General features: G+C 37.8%; 1 long non-coding RNA gene across 1 annotated transcript in view; it reads left to right on the top strand.

The window, feature by feature from the left end:
* The window catches only part of LOC113925187, a 57,282-nt gene extending 42,221 nt beyond the window's left edge, over positions 1-15,061 (top strand). The window contains exons 2-3 of the long non-coding RNA XR_003520940.1: positions 210-404; positions 14,637-15,061. This is a non-coding gene — a long non-coding RNA (uncharacterized LOC113925187). The remainder of the gene's footprint in view (positions 1-209; positions 405-14,636) is intronic.
* Positions 15,062-17,037: the final 1,976 nt, after the last annotated feature.

A 17,037-nucleotide genomic window follows, 5' to 3' on the forward strand; every position in this document is an offset into this window, starting at 1 on the left:
AAAATACCATTTATATTTGAACCAGGGACACTGAAAGTAAAAGGAGACCCAGATTTATATAGGTGATTACATAATTATATATTTAACTGGTAGTTTGGAGTAAAATTATCCTTAAATCTAGGGATTTTTTTTGTCGTTTCATCCCATAAATTTGTAGTTGTTATTATCACAGAGCTGAATGCTTTTTGCTGATGTTTTTTTAATTCAAGGTCCTGGTCATTCTACCATCTAGAAATTTTGCAACCTAGAGAACTACCAAGAAAGAAATTCATCTGGATGTTATATCAGCCTTCATGTGAATTCTCTACAAAACTGAGATGAAATCTTACGTTCACTAAGTGGAAGGTGACATAATAAATGCTGGTCATGTAGGTTCTTTTCCTCCCTCCAGCTGGAATGCCCAGGTGAGAGTCTCCTAAGAGTACCTCCTGATGAGTCAGTTCTCTGTCTTTTCATGCCAGGAGAGCCTCATGTCATTTGATGTATTTGTCATAAATTGTTGCATTTCTCCTTGAACAAATAAACTGTCACTAGCCTGAAGTTTATCCTGCAACCAAAAAGTTACCAAACTGGAAATGTGGATTTTAAACTTAGCCTATGAGCTAATGTGGAGAGTAATAAGTACAGAAAATTAATCTGTTTTATTGCAAATCTTCCATCTGCACCTAAGAGATAGGAGTCTCAGATCCAAGTGCCTAAGCTAGTATCCTGGGGGAGGTGACCATTAAATTTAAGACATGAGAACTAATTTATAAAGCAAAGCCAAGGAAAAGAGCAGTAAGTCACCATTTCATGAAAGAATTGGGTCCCATTCTTCATGTATTTTTGGGAGGGATTTTAGGGCTTCCCATGAGTGAGAACTCAGCCCCATAATAGAAGCCTTATACATCGGAGGGTAATAAAAAATATCACAGGCCGATTCTCTCCTCTGTAGGAATCTCAAGGAGAGAGGGAAGCAAAAGCAGCAAATGGAGAAGGTGACAGGAGAGCCGGCCAGCTGTATGACGGAGATGCTAGTGTCAGGAGCAATCAGAAGTTGGTCTCAGAGGACAATGACGTGACTAGGGCCAGAGGGGCCCCTGAGACCAGAGATTCTGTATAGTCATGAATGTCCCTCTGGTTCTCCAGGAGGGATGGATGTGGCTGCTGAGATGGTTCCTTGCCATTTTTCACTCTCCTGTCTATTCTTGCAATAACCCCCTACCACCAAATAAGTCTGAGTCCCTTGAACCCAAGAGAATCAAACACTGGATCATACTTTCTATCAAGAATCTGAGGGTTAAGGACACCTGGGTGGCTCAGTTGGTTAAGCCACTGCCTTCGGCCCAGGTCATGATCCCAGGGTCCTGGGATCCAGTCCCACATGAGGCTCCTTTCCCAGCAGGGAACCTGCTTCTCCCTCTCTCTCCCTCTGCTTGTGCTCTCTCTGTCAAATAAATAAAATCTTAAAAAAAAAAAAAAAAAGAATCTGAGGGTTAGCTGGCAAGTCAGTGTCCCTGTAGTAGGTTGGGACTCCTATAGAAATTACCTGGTTCTTTGACCTCAAGAAATCCCTTAAAGAATGTGATATTCTCTCTTCTCAGCGAGTGAAATAATAAAAATGCAAATCTCTAATCTTCCCCTGGATGTCAACAGACATTCCTTTTCTAGGGGGAAGTGACCTTTGAGTAATGGTACAGAGTAGTAGACTGTAGCTTAAATTAGAAGGGGAGAATATGGCTAACAATCTAACATTTATTGTGTGCCTCCACAGCTTCTGCACTCTATTACCTAATCTGATCCCCACAGTAGCCCTTTGTATATCTTCATAACTAACTGGAGGTCATAAAAGGAGGAAGTGGCAGAACTGGGATTCAAACTTGGTTTTAATTCCAGAGCTTGAGCTCCTAACCAACGTGCTGAAATAGGAGCAAACTCAAAAATATTTCATCCTGTCTCTGAACAGGGACATCTTCTGTTTCCAGGAACATCTCTCATTAGCAGGTCCAAGCAGTAGCCCACACCCAGCCTCTTTGGGCAGCAAATAGGCCCTTTCAGTATGTCTACATTGATACCCACACTGTCTGGTGATATTTCGCTGATTTTCTGTGTTCCACTGATAAATCACAAGGGATAACCTTCTCTCTGCATGCTCTTTGAACACTTTAACCTAGATTTTTAGAAGTTTCTCCTTTACCTGCTTCTTGCTTTTTGCTTCAATTTCCAAGGGATTCCTGGTTCCAGGCCTTTCTCCCCCTGCTCCCCTCCCCAGGGGAGAGAAGAAGCGCTATAATATGATTGTGTTAACATCAGAAATAGGCACCACGTGGGCAGCAGCTTTGAGATACCAGGTTCCTGGGGGCCTTTGGTGGTGGTGAAACATTGCGCAAACTCAGAAAATGAGTCCCACAAACCAGGCATCTGACAGTAGCTCTGGAAGATGTCAAAATGTGCTATCCCCTCGAGCTTAGGCCCAGTCGGTCGTGGTCTCACTGGCAGAAACACCAGCTAAAAACACACATCTCTTCTGTGATGATGTCAAGGACCTCTCTTCAATACACCAGCACCAGGGCCTCGGTCAACAGAACTGAATGGGAGAACTGCCCTGAATTCTCTCAATTGCGCACTTTGGGGACATTTTCATGCAGATGCTTATCTGCCTTTCACAGGATCCTTCTAACAACTGCGGTAGGAGGCCAGGTCAGGAGGACAATTTCCCAAGTCAGTGGCTGCTTCCCAAGAAGGAAATCCATGGATTTTTTCCTCTCCTAGCTACAGATTCACAAATATTCTTTTTAAAATTATTTTTAATTTAAATTCAATTTCGTTAACATATAGTGTATTATTAGTCTCAGACGCAGAATTTAGCGATTCATCAGTTGCATACAACACCCAGAGTTCTTTCCATCACGTGCCCTCCTTCATGCCTATCACCCAGTTACCCCGTCCCTCACCACCTCTCCCACAAATATTCTTTTTTTTTTTTTTTACAGATTTTATTTATTTGACAGAGAGAGACACAGTGAGAGAGGGAACACAAGCAGGGGGTAGTGAGAGAGGGAGAAGCAGGCTTTCTGCTGAGCAGGGAGCCCAATGCGGGCTCCATCCTCCTGGGACCGTGACCTGAGCTGCGAAGGCAGATGCTTAATGACTGAGCCACCCAGGCGCCCCTCCCACAAATATTCTTGTTTGTAATGCAAATAACAACAACCATTTCAACTTCTGTATATAGCACTCTGCGTTTTCACAGAAATAGGTTCATGTAAGCGAACCTTTCTAAGAATACACCTCCCACTTAAAAGAGTCAAATTGTGCCTTTGTTTCAGTGTCTTCATTGAAAAAAGTGCACATAAGACCATGAGAGAAAAACAGGGATTCTCAGGGAAGCTCTAGGCAAGGGGTGCTAGTGTGGGGGGCGGGAGAGAGGGAGTAGTTTTCAGAACACCTGAGGGATTTATTCAAAGTGTTTTCCCCTTGCAGGTTCCACCATCCTACCCCACTTCCCCCTAGAGGGAATCATTAGAATTGAAGGCACATTGAAGCCCTCAGATGCACCCGAGTGGAAAAAAAATCCTTAGTTACTAGAATCCAAAACATTTTCAACAAAACAGAACGGTAACCAGGTCCCTGGGAATTGAATCCTTTAGTAGCAGGCATGATTCTCAGTCTACAAATTAAGATGTGCAAGCAATATTAAATCTCTATTTTCCAGAAGTCTACTATATTGACTTTGAACTCCAATCTCTCCAAACTCGTGTGAAAATATAATCTCTGTCATTATCGAATACCCTACTCCTCAAGGTCATGTAGGGTGTCCAGCATATTCTGCAGTGTGAAGTTATCTGTGGAGGTGGATAACTCTGGTATTAGTCATCTGTCCCACAGGTTTCCACTAAGACTTCCATTGTCTTTGCTCCTAAGGGCTTTTCAGGACTGGTGGCACTCTATGCTTCCACGTCACACCTAAGACAGGGGCATCTTTTGTGAGTTAGCCTAGGGGTCTTGTCTGCCTAGGTAGCTCATGGGCTCCTGTGGCTCCCATTCCAGCTCTATTCCAAGATGTCCCTTGATCTCCAGTCCTGGTCAGGAACTATTTTCTAGTCTGGGAAAGAGTCTTTGTTCTTCTGTTGTCCTCTTTGCTTCCTGTAAACCCTCGTGCTCTTCTTTCCCTGCAAACCTTCTAAGTTCTACTACAGGCTCAGGGTTCTGGAAACAAAGCCCAGAAGTTCTTGGAAGTTACTTCTCCTTTCTGTGCCACCACATAACTCTCCCCCCCTTACTACCAAGCCCCCAAACTTGAGGCACTTGAGCTCCAAGTCTGAGTAATAGAAACATACAGAAAACATATATGTACACACAAATAAGTGATCCAAAATATCCCATCACATTTTTATACTCTCTTCATTAGTGATTCCCAGTTCTAGTTTCCAAATATTCCTAGAAAGATGTCTTTGGGCTATTATAAAAATCCTCTAAAACTTTTAAAATCAAATTAATGCTGATAAAACTTAAATTTATTTTATTTTTCATCATGGTAAGTGTAGTTTCTAATCCCCATCACCTATTTTACCCATTCCCCCACCCCTCTCTCCTCTGTAACCATCAGTTTGTTCTCTATCGTTAAGAATCTGTTTCTTGGTTTGTCTCTCTCTCTTTTTCCTTTGCTTGTTTGCTTTGTTCCTTAAATTCCACATATGAGTGAACTCATATGGCATTTGTCTTTCTCTGACTGACTTATTTCGCTTAGCATTATACTTTCTAGCTCCATCCATGTTGTTGCAAATGGCAAGATTGCATTCTTTTTTATGGCTGAGTAATATTCCATTGAAAATATATACCACCTCTTTTTTATCCATTCTTTAGTTGATGGACACTACCATAGTTTGGCTCTCATAGATGATGCTGCTATAAACATTAGCATTTTTGTGTTCTTTAGGTAAATACTTAGTAGTGAGATTGCTGGATCATAAGGTAGTTCTATTTTTAATTTTTTGAGGAACCTCCATATTGTTTTCCACATTGGCTGTACCAAGTTTGCATTCTCACCAACAGTGCAAGAGGGTTCCTTTTGCTCCACATCCTTGCCAATACTTGTTGTTTCTTGTGTTTTTTATTTTAGCCATTCTGACAGGTGTGAGCCGATATCTCATGTCCGGAATTATGATACCTTCAGTTCTGTTTTTCTTTTTCAAGATTGCTTTGGCTATTCAAGGTCTTTTGTAATTCCACACAGATTTTAGGATTGTTATTTTCCACTTCTATAAAAAATGCTGTTGGTATTTTTGTTAGGAATGGCCTTAAATCTGTAGATTGCTTTGGGTACTTTAGACATTTTAACAATATTTGTTCTTCCAATCCATAAGCATGGAAATGTCTTTCTATTCCTTTGTGTCATCTTGAATTTCTTTTATCAGTATTTTACACTTTTCAAAGTACAGGTTTTTCACCTGTTTGGTTAAGTTTATTCTTAGATATTTTATTGTTTTTGGTGCAATTGTAAATGGGATTCTTTTCTTAATTTCACTTTCTGCTGCTTCATTATTAGCATATAGGAATGCAAGAGATTTCCAGATTTTGTGCCCTGCAACTTTACTGAATTCATTTATCAGTTCTAGTAGTTTTTTGGTGGAGTCTTAAGGGTTTTTTATATATAATATCATGCCATCTGCAAATAGTGAGAGTTTTACCAATTTGGGTGACTTTTATTTATGTTGTCCAATTGCTGTGGCTCAGACTTCTAACACTATGTTGAATAAAAATTGGTGAGAGGGGACATCTTGTCTTGTTCCTGACCTTGGTGGGAAAGCTCTCAGTTTTTCCACCATTGAGTATTGTGTTGGCTCTGGGTTTTTCATAAGGGCTTTATTATATTGAGACGTATTCCCTATAGACCTACTTTGCAGAAGGTTTTTATCATGAATGGATGTTGTACATTGTCAGATTTTTTTTCTGTATCTATTGAAATGATCATATGGTTTTTATCCTTTCTCTTATTGATGTGACATATCATGTTGACTGTTCTGTGAATATTGAACCACCCCTGCATCCTGGGAATAAATCCCACTTGACTGTGGTGTACTTTTTTAATGTATCATTGGGTTTGGTTTGCTAATATTTTGTTGAGGATTTTTGCATTGATATTCATGAGAGATAAATGGCCTGTAGTTCTTTCTCTCTCTCTCTTTTTGTGGTGTCTTTATCTGGTTTTGGTGTCAGGGTGATACTGGCCTCATAGAATGAATTTGGAAGTTTTCCTTCCTTTTCTATTTTTTTGAATTTTAATCTTATTTTATTTTGTTTAAGATTTTATTTTTAAGTGATCTCTACACACAATGTGGAACTTGAACTCACAACCCCAAGATCCAGAGCCGCACGCTCTACTGACTGAGCCAGCCAGGCACCCCTGGAATTTTAAATTTTAAAACATGACAAATGGTTGTGATTAAAGTCAGAGATTTAAGAGCTGGAAAAAGCATTGTTCCTACCCTTACAATAAGAAGAAAAAACTGAATAAGCTTCAAATGAACAACTTTTCTTGTACCTATCAGAGAACTAATATTGCAGGCAAATAACTAACTTAAAACGAGAAAAAGACAAAGGCTTGCAGGAAGAAACAGGATTCAAGCATTTGCTAACCTGAGACAGATGTTGCCGAAACCCATAAAAGGTGGTAAGAAGATTAAAGTAGAAATGTTTAAAGAATTGCTGAAGGCCAAGTGTGGGCTAGCATGAGAGTGTGAAGTCCCAGGGGGCTGCAGACATAGGCTGGTTCATACCCTCTTGTAGGTTGTTCCTCTGGGAACACCAGGTGCTCACAGGGAAGATCAGGGAGAATCCTAAGGAAATGTCCTGTAAGGTGCTAGCTGGGGAAGGAGAACAGCAGCCATTGTCCACTGCCCAAATATCACCCTGATAGATCTCCTTTATCTCCTCTGCCCAACAAAGCCTTAATCTACAGCAGGAAGAGGATCAAAACTATACCCTGAGAGTACTGGTAGAAACTGACTCTAGCTAGAAGGGGAGAATGGAGGGGGAGGGGAAGAAGTTTCTCCACTGGGGGAGGGGTGAGAATACTTGCTAGGGCCAGCACTACAGCTGGAGAACGGGCAGGAACACCTAAGACCCAGGTTTCCAGTGTCTGTCTGGGACTGAGGCTTCATGAGAACAAAAGAGGTCAACCCTCTGCCCCCTACTACCACCATGCTAGCAAGAGTGGCTGTGTAACATAGCTGAGAAAGCTACAAGGTACAGACCTCCTCTGGGGATTGGCCTCAATGAACACCCCAAACTCTCACATCAAAGGCCTAGCAAAAAGGAAAATCTTGCTCCTCTCTGAGCATAAAAAACATTGTTTTAGTATCTATTGTCATAAATACCTTTCAATAAAAAAAGTACACAGCATACAAAAGGGCAAGAAAAAACATAGTCCAGAAAGATAACGCAATCATCACAACCAGAATCAGACATATGTTGGATTTATCAGACAGGGAATTTAAAATTACTATGATTAATATGTTAAAGATTCTAATGGGAAAAGTTAATAAAATGCACAATCAGATCATTTAGTAAAGAGATAGAAATGGTAAGAAAATCAAATGAAATGCTAGAAATCAAAAACTCAGTAACAGATATTAAGAACATCTTTAAGAGGCTCATCAGTAGACTTGACATAGTCAAGGAAAGAATCAATGAAGTTGAATATACATCAATAAAATGTACCCAAACCAAAACACTAGGAGAAAAAAAAAATAGAACAAGATACCGAAGAGCTATGGGACAATATTAGACAGTCTAACATATACATAATTTCGAATCTCAGAAGAAGAAAAAAAGAGAGACTGGACAGAAAAAATATTCAAGAAATAATGGCTGAGAATTTTCTAAATTAGTGGCAAACACCAGACCTCAGATCCAAGAGGCTTAGAGAACCACAAGAAAAATTTAAAGACAAAAACAAAACAAATAAAATAACCAAACAAAAACACTAAGACATACCAAAGACAAAGAAAATCTTGACAGAAGCCAGTGGAAAAACACATTACCTATAGGGGAATAAGGATAAGAATTATAGCAGACTTCTTGTAAGAAACTGTAAAATAGAATGATATCTTCAATGTGCTGAAAGGGGAAAAAAATGTCAATTCAGAATTCTACATTCAGAAGAAATGTCCTCAAGTATAGAAACAATAAAGACTTTGTCAGACAAACAAAAATGTAAGGACCTACCTACAAGCAGCAGACCCAAGTTAAAAGAAATATTAAAAGACATTCTTCAAGGCAGGAAAAAATGAGATACATCAGAATATTAGATCTGCACCAAGAAATGAAGAGTATCAGAAATGGAATACATGAAGGGCTTATAAAATCATTTTTGTTTTATTTTAATTGCTCTAAAAAATAACTGACTATTTAAAGCAATAATATTAACAATAAACTGTGTGGTTATAGTATATGTAAAAGTAAAATTATGAGAGGGAGAGAAGAATTGGAAATATACTGTTAGAGTTTTTGGAACTCCATATGTAATAAGATAGTATTATTTGAAGGTGGATTCAGATTTTTTTTAATTTTATTGTATACCCTAGGGCAACCATTAAAAAAGCTTTTAAAGGTTGAATTAAACCCAGACAAGGCAGAAAAAGGTAAAAAGAAATAAATAACAAATAAAACAAATTAAAAAACAGCTAGTAAGATGGCAGATTTTAATTCAATCATATCAGTAATCATCTTTAATGTGAACAATCTAAACACACAAGTTAAAAAGACAGAAATGATCAGAACTTACTAAAAAAAAAACAAATAAAAAAACACCTGGATTCAAGTTTATGCAGTCTATGAGAGACCCATTTTAAATAAAAAGACATATTTAGGATAACAATAAAAGGATGGAGAAAGATATGTCATGCAAAATACTAACAAAGTATTTACAATAATTTTAGACAAAGTAGACTTCACAACAAGGAATATTATCAGAGACAAAGATGAAATTACATGATGAAAAAGAAGTCAATTCTCTAAGAAAAGATAACAATCTTAAATTTGTATGCACCCAACAACAAGCTTCAAAATACATGAGGCAAAAATGGGTAAACCTTAAAGGAGAAACAGACAAATCTACAATTTTAAATGAAGACTTCAACACCTCTCAAAAATTGATAAAGTAGGTAGAAAATCAGTAGAAAGAAAATCAGCAGAGCAACACCATCAAACAACTAGTCCCATTTGACATTTATAGAACACTGAATCCAACAGCAGCAAAATACAAATTCTTCTCAAGTGCACAGAGAATATTCTTAGCCATAAAAAACCTTTGCAATTTAAAAGAATGAAAATATATAAAGTAAATTCTCAAATCATATTGTATTGATAATAATAGATAATATCAATAATATCGATACATATCACTCAAAGATATCATCTATCATAATGATATAATATACATATATATCAATATAATATTGATAGAAAGACATCTAGTAAATACCCAAATATTTGGAAATTAAGCAACACATGTTTAAATAATGCATGGGTCAAAGATTAAGCCTTCAGGGAAATTGAAAGTATTTTGAACTAAAAGAGAATAAAAATACAACTTATCAAAAATTTGTAGGATGCAGTTAAAGCATCTTTAAATGGAAATTTATACTTAAATGCTTATATTAGAAAAGAGCAATAGAAAGATCTGAATTCAGTAGCCTATTCTCCCACCTTAAGACATTAAAGGGGATCAAATTAAGTCTAAAGGAAGCAGATGAAAAAAGGGAATATGGAAATAATATAGAACAGAAATCAATGAAATTGAAAACAGAAAACCAAAAGCTGATTCTTTGATAAAGTCATAAAATTAGTAAGCCTCTGGTCCAGCTGCCCAAGAAAAAGAAAAAGACGCAATTTGCCAATATCAGGAATGAACTGATCTTACAGGCATTAAAGCATAACAAGGGAATATTACAAATAAGTCCATGTTCATAAATTCATCAGCTTAGATAAGATGGACCAATTCCTTGTAAGGCCCAAACCATTAAGACTCACTCAAGAATAAATACTTAACCCGAGTTGGCCCATATCTATTAAAGAAACTGAATTTGTAGTTTAAAACTTCCAAAAAGAAAACCCAAATGATTTCACTAGTGAATTCTACAAAACATGTAAGAAATAAATGATGTCAATTATACATAATATCTTCCAGAATACAGAAGAGAAGGGAATATTTCCCAACTCATTTTATGAAATCAGCACTACCCTAAGACCCAAACCAGACTGTATATTGCAAGAAAAGAAAACTATAAACCAAGATACATCACAAATATAAAGTCAAAAATTCTCAACAAAATAGTAGCAAACTGAATCTAGCAATATATAAAAAGGATAATACATGACCAATTGGGATTTATCCCAGATCATAGGAATACAAGAATTACAAGAATACAAGGCTGGTTCAAACTCAAAAATCATTCAATATAATTTCCATGTTAACAGCCATATCTATTTATCTATCAATCAATATCTATTCAATAGAAAGAAAAACAAAATTTAACATCCATTCATGATAGAACTCTCAGAAAATTATGAATAGAAAGGAACTTCCCTAACCTCATATAGGGAATCTATGAAAACCCTTCAGCTAACACTATACCTAAGGGTAAGATAATGAATGCTTTTCCCCCTAGTTTAGGAATAAGACAAGAAGTCCATTCTCACTATACCTATTCAACATCATACTGGAAGTCAGCCAGTGAAATAAGCTAAGAAAAATAAATAAAAGGCATATGAATTTGAGAGGAAAAAGATAAGACTGCCTTTATTTGAAGACGATATGGTTGTCAATTCCAAAGATCTACAAAAACACTCCTGAAACTAGTACAACTTGATCATTTACTAGTAAGTTGTAAAAGATCAATATGCAAAAGCCAATCATATTCCTATCTTCTGGCAATGAATAGTTGGGATGTGATATTAAGAAACAATACCATTTATAATTACACCAAAAAGTTAAGTACTTAAGTATAAACTTAACAAAATATTTGGGAAAGATGCTGAAACTATACTGATGAAATATATTAAAGAAAACATACTGAAAAGTATACTGTGTTCAGGGTTTGGAAGCATCAATATTAAGATGTCATTTCTCCCCAAGTTGATCTTACAGATTCAATGCAAACTCAATCAAAGTCCTAATTAGCTTTTTATAGTTGATGACAAACCAATTCTACAATTTATATGGAAAGGCAAAGGACTTAGAATAGCCAAAACAATTCTGAAAAAGAAAAGGTTGGAGAACTCACACTATAGGATTTTAAGACTTACTATAAAGCTATCATAGTCAAGACAGTGCTGTATTGGCTAATGGACACATGCATAGAACAATACAACAGAATAGAGAATTCACACATGGACGCATAGAAAGATAGCCAACTGATTTTGCACAAAGGTGTCAGGGCAATGCAAAGGACATAGGAGACTGTTTTCAACAAATGATGCTGAAACAACTGGACATACATATAAAACAAACAAACAAACAAAAACCCTCTCTATATATTTCACATCTTGAAGAAAATTTAACTAAAGACAGATCATAAGCCTGAATGTAAAATGCAAAACTATAAAAGTCTGAAAGAAAACAGCAGAAAGTTTGAATGACTGGGGTTTGGCAATGAGTTTTTAGATACAATATTAAAAGCACAATCTACAAAAGAAAAAATTGAAATCTTTGCTCTGCCAAAGATATACTTAAGGAAATGAAAAGACAAGGCAGTGTCTGGGAAAAACTATTTACGAATCACCTATCTGACAAAAACTTGTATCCAGAATTGATAACATCTTAAAACTCAACAATAAGAAAAGAAACAACCCATTTTTTTAAATGGGCAAAAGATCTGAACACATATTTCACCAAAGAAGATATTAATGGCAAATGAGCATAAAAAAGATGCTCAACATCAATGGCTACCAAGAAAATGTAAATGAAAACCATGTTGTGATAGCACTGCATACTTATTAGGATTGCTAAAGTGAAAAAAAGCCTGAGTACCAAATTCTGGTAAGGAGGCAGAACAGGAACTCTCATTCATTGCAGTTGAAAATGGAAAATAGTACAACCATGTTGGAAGACAGTTTAGTTATTTCTCATAAATTTAAGTATATACTTACAACATAACCAGAAATTCTACTCCTAGGCATTTCAACTCCAAATGAGTTGAAACACATAGGAATGTTTATCACAACTTTATTCATAGTCATCCTACACTGGAAACAACCAAGATGTACTTCAACGGGGTAATGGGTAAATTAACTTGATATCCATACAATGGATTATTACTCAACACTAAAAACTGAATGAGCCAGGGTGCCTGGGTGGCTCAGTCGTTAAGTGTCCGCCTTTGGCTCAGGTCACGATCCCAGGGTCCTGCTCCGCGGGGGGCCTTGCTTCTCCCTCTCCCAGTCCTCCTGCTTGTGTTCCCTCTCTTGCTGTGTCTCTCTCTGTCAAATACATAAATAAAATATAAAAAAAAAAAAATGAAAGAGCCATTGATTCACACACAATAACATGTATGAATCTTAAATGCATTCTGTAAATGAAAGAAATCAGACCCCAAAGGCTATATCTGGTATGATCACACCTTTATAAAATTTTGGAAAAGGCACATCTGTGGGGATAGAAAACAGGTCAGTGGTTGCCAGGGGTTGAGGGAACGGGGAGAGGTTTTCTATAAAGGGGCTGTCACACCAGGTAATTTTTAGGGCAGTGAAATGCTCTGTATGGTACTGGGGTGGTAGATACATGAATCTATGCATTTGTCAAACCCCATAAAACTGTGCACTACAAAGAATGAATTTTACAGCATGCACGTTGAAAAAAAAAATCAACCAAGATGTCAGGGAGATCCCCAATAGGAAATACAGAAAAAAAACTATTTGCTGAGTAGCAACTTTTAAAGAATGTCAAAGAGTAGAAAAAACAACCAATAATAAATGTGGTATTATGACACAAATAAATGTGGTATCATGACTTCAAAAAAGTTGGTGTATAACCTTACCATCTTGTCCACTGTGAGGAATGCTGTGTTTAGGCAAACTCCTGAAGAGCAAGGCCTGTGTTTGTCTCCCTCTGTAGGCCTAAGGGTTACAGTACAGTGTTTCTCAAATGAAGAATATACAGACCCCCCTTTTAAAAAGAAAAATTTCTCATAGGTTGTCAACTCATAACGTTGACATCTTTTATCATCTTGTTTCAAGAATATGTATAAGCATACAAATATATAGTTCTTATGCTTATAATTCTTATGCAACTATGAAACCACAACAGCAAACTGTAACTCCAATAAAGCTCAATCTAATAATATTAAAGTGGTGAAACCCAATCACTGCTCACAATGTGGTTGGGTGTTCTGAGGTTCACAGGCTGGACTACTGTTGAGACTAATCAATGTTCCTGATGCTATTTTCTCTTCAATTACACAAACCTCATTTTTTATAGCATACCTTAATGTCATATAAGATGGCCTGAAGAGATTGGGACTCACTTCCCACGTTAACACCATCATAATTACTACTAGACCCTGTTATAATTATTCTACTCTCATCTGTTCCTAGTCTGTGATAAATAAATTCCATGTAAGTTAAACTTGGTCCTTGTCGTCTGAGGAGACTAAGTGTGAAGATATCACAGTGATGCAGATGGACATAATCTGTCTATGTTTGAGGAGAAAGACTCTGTTGGCGATTATGAGAGAAGGCTCAGCTATCTTTGTCCCGAGTCTTTGTCTGCTTTAGAAAATTCTGACAGGAGGAAGATGCAAACACCACCTTCAGGTGGGATTTCAAAATCTTGCACCAGTACACTGATCTGTTTTGAACTATTTGGAATTCCCTAAGGTTACAATAATGCTTTCTACTGTGCTTTCAAGACTAAAAAAAAATCACTTATAGATGGCAATAACAATAACATAACGCATCAGTTTAAATAGAAATCTACAGAAAATTGACACCTGGTTCTGTTGATTACCTGTGATTTGGAGAAATTCAGGTCATAACAATGGATAGTCAAGTGTGCACTGGAGTAATATTTGATATATTTCATATGAAAAAAAAACACATCTGAATTTTTACCACGGTGCCACCAGCTTTTGCTCAAGTCTGTAAGATAGCAAGTTGGGGGCTTGTCTAAGTCTGTGTCAGAGGAGGACAATGATTGGCATATTTTCCTGTAGTGTTCAGTGTGACTCCTGGTTGAATAGCTCAACAGACAAGACAGTCAAAGATTTCCCTGCTCCCTTCATTCCCTGTGCGTGCCGCCAACATCACACTTGAGAAACAGCTACAGGGAAATGGATGCACGTGCAGGTGATGGCGCCAAGTCCTGGCAGCCACACTTACCAGCTATATTGTCCTTGGGCAAATCACCAGCCTCTCTGCATTTTCATCACCTCATCAGTAAAGTAACGGTAATAGGGACAAGGTTCAAATGAGGAGATGTAGGTAATGTCCCGAGAGAAAAGCTTGATACCAGGACATACTCCATAAATGTCAGCTATTATTACTATCATACTTAACACATTGGGTTGGGATCACCCATTTCCTCGTTTTGCTTTAAACTCAATGGTTCTATGAGTCCTTGGAGGACAGGGACCACAACTTCTTCCTCTCTGTACCCACAGGTCTGACCACACAACACTCCATCAAGGTGTTTGAACTGAAGCGTGCAAATCGAATTGGAAAATTATTCATGAGAGAGCAAAGAGATGGCGACCAAGCAAAGGGACAAAAATGAATAACTTTCACTTTGGAGTAGAGGATAGTAAGACCTGTGTGCCACTTCAGGCTCAACCTCTGTAACCCAACATATTTTCATCTCAATGCATTTAACAAATTATTCCTCGCAGTACCTTTGGGTGGGCTACTGACTATGATTCTGTACCTACAATTTGTTTTCTCTGCTGCAAAACAGACTTGAATGCTAATAAGCGAACCAATTTTTAAAAAGCCTTATCCTGGGGCGCCTGGGTGGCTCAGTCGTTAAGTGTCTGCCTTCGGCTTGGGTCATGATGAGCCCCGCATCGGACTCCCCGCTCAGAGGGAAGCCTGCTTCTCCCTCTCCCACTCCCCCTGCTTGTGTTCCCTCTCTAGCTGTCTCTCTCTCTGTCAGCTGCTTGTGTTCCCTCTCTACCTGTCTCTCTCTGTGTCAAATAAATAAATAAAATATTAAAAAAAAAGAAGCCTTATCCTAAGGTGCTAGAAATGTTTTGGTCTGAATGTTGGATATATATTATATATCTGTAATCTTACAATTTGCGACTTTACTACATAAATTTGCAACTTTACTACAAACATAAACTACATATGTTTACTAACATATAAGGTATAACATGTACGTTATACCTTAAAATAAAATTTTAAAAAGCCTTTTGCCCATTGATAGCAATTCCACTTGACACATATTTACAAGATCACCCTGCCACTCTGAGTGTACTTTCCTTGGTCCCTCCCAACCTACTGCTCCCAAAGGCATCCTCTTTATACACAGCATATAATCATGGGAAATCTCCTGTGACTCACTTTGAATAGGCAAGCCCTCAAGGCTTCAAAACACTTAAGCTTTTTGTTACAGGAGCACCCAAAATTAATGTTCCTGTAATCTATCCACCAGAGGGAGCCAACACAGCCAGAATAATAACATGCTGACCTTAGCAAACCACCAATCAAGTTTTTCAGACAAGGACTGCAGAGTTTCAACGCATGCGAGTATCAATTTCTTAGTGCCTAGGAAAGCATGTGACATTTTACTGAAGTCAGATTTCATTCATGGCCTCATTTTTCTCCTCAAAAGTAGACATTTAATAATAGGCAATTGACTTTGGAGGCATTAATGCTAATAAATGCCTACTAAGGATAAGGATGTAGGTATCAGGATAGCTCACCTTTGAAAAACACTTTACAGATGATGAAGAATTTTCAGAAACGAGAAATGAGTTTTGGCAATTGTTCTTCTTAATATAGGGATCTAATTTATAAAGATAGTTTGCACCTGTTGGAGATGAAAAAGGAGTGTCCACTGCATTGATGCAGGGCTATCATTAGTATATATGCAAATTAGACCTAAGAGGTCTGGAGTATGGTTTTTCCAGCAGAGCATGGGATGGATTTCAGACCCCACACACCCTACCAGACAGCTCTGTACTGGAACAAGTACACAAGCACATTTGCAGTCCCAGAGTCCTGGCAGTGGTGGCCCCAGGGCATGCTTTGATAAGGCCTGCTCTTTGATAAAGACGATGATATTTTCTTAATCTCATGTCAAATGCGGTTCCAACACAAGTGGGCAACTGCCCCCTTCCAATCAGAATGCTGACCTTGAGTTCTTCCTCTAGAGAAATTCTGGATCCACTACTGAGCTATGGAAATGAACATTTTCCATCCTGTTCTTCTTTGCCTCCAATCTACCCTGCTGGCAAGGTCTTGCTCATATTTTCCAAATTGCCTTTTTCTTTATAATTTCCATTTCCTGATCACTCCTTATCTCCTTATTTTTGTAGCCATGAATTTTTCTCATTGGCTGGAAATGTTTGTAGGAGGAAACTGAAACCAGGCATTCACTTAAACATCTTATATGTGATCATTTCTCAGTCCTTACCTTATTTGACCTGACAACAGCTCTTAACTCTGTTGGTCACTCTGTTCTTAGAGAACAGTTTCTTCATTTGGCTTCCAGGACATAGCTCTTTGGATTCTCCTTCTTCCATGCTGGCTGCTCTTTCTCAGCCTCTGCCCTGATTCCACTTCATAGTCCTGATTTCTGACGGTTGACATTCACGAACCATTCTCTCCTCTGCTCTGTCTACATGACTGCCTAAGTGATCTCACCTGGCCTATGGCTTTACACGCCATCTCTCATGAACAACTCCCAAGTTCCTATCACCCCCAGCCTCTGCCCTGAACTTCAGACTCATATTCGGTTGCCTACTCAACGTATCTATTTGGATGTTTAAAGGCATCTTGAATTGACATGCCCCAAAGCAAACTCTTAATTTTCTCACCCCACCATGTGCTCTTCTCACAGTC

Source organism: Zalophus californianus, chromosome 2 (assembly GCF_009762305.2).
Source record: "Zalophus californianus isolate mZalCal1 chromosome 2, mZalCal1.pri.v2, whole genome shotgun sequence".
Taxonomy (NCBI): domain Eukaryota; kingdom Metazoa; phylum Chordata; class Mammalia; order Carnivora; family Otariidae; genus Zalophus; species Zalophus californianus.